The sequence below is a fragment of the Symsagittifera roscoffensis genome, chromosome 1 (assembly GCF_963678635.1).
Source record: "Symsagittifera roscoffensis chromosome 1, txSymRosc1.1, whole genome shotgun sequence".
Lineage (NCBI taxonomy): Eukaryota > Metazoa > Xenacoelomorpha > Acoela > Convolutidae > Symsagittifera > Symsagittifera roscoffensis.
In genome coordinates this window covers 70,743,850-70,748,918 of record NC_087062.1, presented here as the reverse complement: position 1 = coordinate 70,748,918, position 5,069 = coordinate 70,743,850, and positions in this window count along the sequence as shown.

The following is a 5,069-nucleotide window of genomic DNA, read 5'->3' as shown; positions in this document are numbered from 1 at the left end:
AAATTTCTGAATATTATTAAGAAAGACAATTTAAGAAAATAATTAAGTCCTTTAAGTCCCAAAATAATTAGGATGATTCAAGTTTCGCTAATTTTTGTCGCAAAAAGCTTATTATATTTTCCGACATTCTCTAATGACAAAAATAATAACTTCCTGTTCGGTTTTTTCTTTATAATTTAGCTATGCATAAAAAGTAGCAGTAAGTGGGTATAACTAGTTACAATTTCTAGATATAAGGCGGGGGATTCCCTCTCAAGTATTTCAACCTCTTCTTATCCGAATTGGCCCCCTTTGTCACTAGTTGAAGATTGAAGATGTACGTTTTCAGATGAACTACCCGCGAAAACGCAATTGAGGCATAATAAGTAATTGAAGCTGTGAACGAAGAAAATTCCGCCCATTGTAAAAAACTATAAAATAAAATTGAAATCAAAGACAATATGAAACTTTATAGGTAAGTGAAAGCTTTAAAAAATTTAATTTGCGTATTTTTTTCCAGGTGAGTGCACTGTTGGCTTGTATTAGAAAACATCTCAGAAAACCGTTGGTTTGTATTAGTAGACTGATGAAGACCAGTATTATGTCTCGTGCTAAAATGCTGCATATACGAAACAGCCCCATACAAAACATTTCAGTACAAAATGGGTTCAAAATATCAAAAAAAAATTCTTAAATTTTTTTCAAGAATTGAAGATCAAAGAACCAAATATCAAACTATAAGTCAGATCAAACTAAAAGGGCTCATGGTATAGTGGTTGAATATTGTAGACTCAAGCTCTAGAGATCAAAAGATCGAACCCCCGGCGCCACAAAATTTTTTCCAACTTTCCGAAAACAAGTGAAATTTGGGTAAACATGATAAAGAGTATATCTAGGGTACCACAGATAGTCGGGTTGTTGGGTTCTTATAACCAAAAGATAAGGATTAATTTTTAGTCGAGTTTTTGGTATTCGAAGTTTTGGGCCGGCTACTTTGCGTCTTGTGAACATTTTTTCTAACAGAACTTCCACATTCTTTTGTTTTCTAACAGAACTTCCACAAGTCAGCGAAGTTGGCTCTGCCATCTTTGGTCTTTTGCGTTGAACTTTATTTACAGCTTGCTGATTTGCAGAATAGCTTGGTAAATGAACAGCTGTTTCTCGTTTCAAATCATACTGGGCTCCGAAAATAGTCTGCGGTGATTGTACATCCGAAACTGCTGCTCGATCTTAAAGCGTTTTTCTGAACTTGTATTTTTCGATGTCAGCCGAATTGGAGAAGTGGCAATAATCTTTAGCGATCTCAATGGAGTCCATTCCAGTTACCTTGTGCGCAGCGCCAGAAAAGGGAGTTGTCTGACCGCGTTCGATGTTGAATAAAAGGATAGACTTTGAAAATCAGTTGACCAAAGTTTTTGTTCTTGAAAATAATTTCCATCGATTGCTAGAAAATTTCGTTTCTTTTGAGTAACGCCAAGTGTTCGCATATGGAACAACATGAACAGCTTTTCCCTTTTTGCATGGTTTAAATACAGTCCTTTTATTTATTTGCGTTTAATTTTATGTTTCGCGCATTATTGCCTTCAATGAGTGGCTGCTGTTTTATGTAGGTTGTTCTAATTTCTCTGTTATACTACTTATTATCATCCAGTTTAGTTGGTACCAAAACGTTTTCAATCCGATCAAACTTTTCTCATCAATTTCTAGAGCAGTTATCACTTCGATCAATGGGACTGTTTTTTGGACTATTTTCGGGACTATTTCTGAGAGTTTTTGTATGGGACTCTTTTTTTGTACTTTGCTTTGATTTTTCAGAATTTTATGTACAAGACTATTTTGTGTAGGACTGTTTTCTACACGCACGGTTAAAATGCATATTGTCCTAATCTTTGTCATTTTTTTTCAAATATTTTTGCGCATTGCATCCAATTCTTCTGTACCACTTGCGATCATTGTTGCGAATTTTTTCGAGGCAGTGACGAATTATTTGTGCTCGGGGTAGTTTTTCTTCAGAAAAACTTCATTATTTACTATTCCAAGAGCATTGTTGTTTTGAGCTCAATTTCAATAAAATATTTCCCCTGTGATTTTTTTGTTAAGTTATGGGGATTAAATTATTGCCACTTTGGTACAATCAAGGCGCGATATATTTTGTGCTATTAACGCGTAAGCGGAGATTTAATCCGTATTAGACTTTGTTTCAAGGTGGATTGAGGCATGCTCTTGGTCTAATTAATTATTAGTTTGCGATTGGCAAAAAATGGCTTAAAAACCGCTCACATCTTGCTTGAGAAACTGTTCAAAAATCACCGCAAGAAATGAGCGTTTTTTGAGCGCTTTTTAAGCAAGATTTGAGCGGTTTGAGCTGTTTTTCCAAAAAAAACCACCCAAACCGCTCAAACCGCTCAAATCTTGCTGAAAAACCGCTCAAACCGCTCATATCTTGAGCGGTTTTTGAGCGGGATCTCGACCAGGGCACAGATTTGGCAAAAAAACATTCAGTCTATTTGAAATTCAGACAATTCAACTTGTTTTTATCAAAAAACCTAAATTAGAACTGGTGGTAGTTCTCGGCTTCGGGGATAACCGACTCTAAATTTTATATAGTGTCTTCTAAAGATCGTATCGCTAGCAACACGTTGGCGCGATTGCGTAGGCCACTATCATTGCCTGAATTATCTCTTCCTGAATAGACTCTATATTGTTGGCTGAACGTCGGAATTTCATATCGGCTAAACTGACTATGGGCTATTTCTCTTAACGCGGCAAAATATATATTTTTGTACTTTTGTACAAAGCGTGTGGGGGATGATTTAAAAAACATCAAAAGTTTGATCAAATATTTTATTTTAAGTTGCTCCAAAAAAATTAAAACACCGTCAAAATCTATAATTTTGTACTGAATACAGCATGTGGGGAGATGACTTTCAAAAAAATTTCAGTATTTTTCAATTTTTCTAATTAAAAAATAGCATAATTTTGAGAACAATACTTAACGTGGCATACTTTACATCGGAATTCATGTCCACTTGTTGCCTTTCAACGCCAAACACTGAAATCCTCCATTGCCAACCAGGCGCCACTGAAAATGCATTTGCCCAATTTCTTCTTCTCAAAGCTTCTCATACTATCTGAAAAAAAATTTAACTGTGTAACCGTGCTTAGATTTTTGATTTTGAAAAGTTCAGTGAAGAAGCGCTATAGAAAACTGGCGCTGATATTAATTTGCTGACATTGATGGCACTGGCAGATCACGCTTCGCACTGATTTGGCACTGACCGCACTGATACCGTGGTCATACTGCCCATAGAACTTAAAATGATGTCTGAACATTTAGGGCTTTGCCCTGACACGAGCAGTCTTGTTTGACTGATTTCTTTATAGGTAAAACATACCAATTAGGACAATTGAATCTTATATTAGCACCGGAACAAAACTTACAGCGCAATAACAAAGCCGAAAACACCTGAGTAGACGCGTAGAACCGAATAAAAAAAATTCTTTCCACACCGCGAAACATTAAAATAAAAATCCTCTGCGCTCATTCTGTGCTAAAAAAATGATCCCACTAAGTCGAAATACGATAACAAATAGGCCGAAATTGAAAAACTAATCTACTGAAATTGGAGGTAACTCTTTAACCAACAAAAACACCATTCGAATAGAAACCTGCATTTAAAATGTAGAATGCTCAAACTTAGTCTGACCGTTCATTTCAGTCATCCTGCGAATAAAGGGTGCCAAAGGAGATCCCCTTTAGATGGTGGAGGGTTTGAACAAGTGGCGAAAACCCCACCCTCCCCCTCCCCTTCACCATTGAATCTATCTGAACTACTGGCGAAGACCCCACCCTCCCCGTCCCCATTGAATCCATCAAAGCAACTGGCGAAGATCCCATCGAATCGACTTAAGAAGAAAGCTGATGATGTTTAAAGTAGAAAGTTGACTTCAGAATAAAGCTGATAATGGCTAAATTTATTTAGATTTTTAACAGTATTAAAATAGGTCGATTTATTTTGTGAGCGATTCGGGCCAAAAAACACTCCCCAAAACCGGGAAAAGAATAAAGTTAATAGAAGAATACACCGGAGCTACCAAATCAATTGCTGCCAAAGTTATACCAAGTGAGCCTCCTATGAAGTGCAGTAACTTACAATCAAAACAAGTTTCAGAGGTTTGAAATTTCAAAATTTCATATCAATGCAAGTTCTGTTTTGAACATAGTTTATGTTGAACAACGATGTTTTTCAATGGCCAAAATGTTCCCAACAGAACATTACCCGCACTATCCAACGACGAAATTTTTCTAACTCCTTTTGTTTCAGTCTTTTTCGCTGTTCCGTATATCAAAAAACCATATTGAAATTTTGGTTGTTTTCACTTTTTGTATGCTTCTTCAGTTGGCGAAAAACTCCGAATAAGCGACCAAAATATTTCTTGAGAATTTCAACGTGATCATCAAAGTTCAAATTCCAATTCAATGCATTCCAAGTAAGCTAAAAGCCCACGCTTTCTAAATATTCAGGTTTTGTTTTGACTATATCAAAATTTTCTTGTCTATCTGGATTTTGTGAACGTAATTGTTTTTGATTTTCTTTTGTCAGTGTGATGAAATAAATTAATTTCAATTGGCCAATTGTCTACGTCCATCAGTTCTGCGCCGAGCGTTCTAATTTCTTGTTTATTCATCAGAGCTGTAACGTCAGCTCGAAGAATAGTATGAAGTTGATTACAACAAATACCAATATCGTTCATGTGAATGATAAAGAGTAGGGGGCAATGATAGTGACTTGGCGAACTCAAAACTTAATTTCAGAAGTGAACGGCTCCATAAAAACAAACTGACTTTTTTGTTCAAATGGTATTCGGTGAAATCATTCACCTTCCCTCCAATTCCAAAACTGTCTAGTTTTTGCTCTAATATAGAATGTTCCAATGTATCAAAATTAATTTCAAAAAATTTACATTTCTAAGTTGGAGTTCAATCTTGATAAGACCCTTAAAACAAAGCGAGAAAAGAAGGGTGTTTCAAAATTTTAAATTCGTTTCATTATTAATTCAACTTAATGTTTTTTCGCTAATAGTCAATT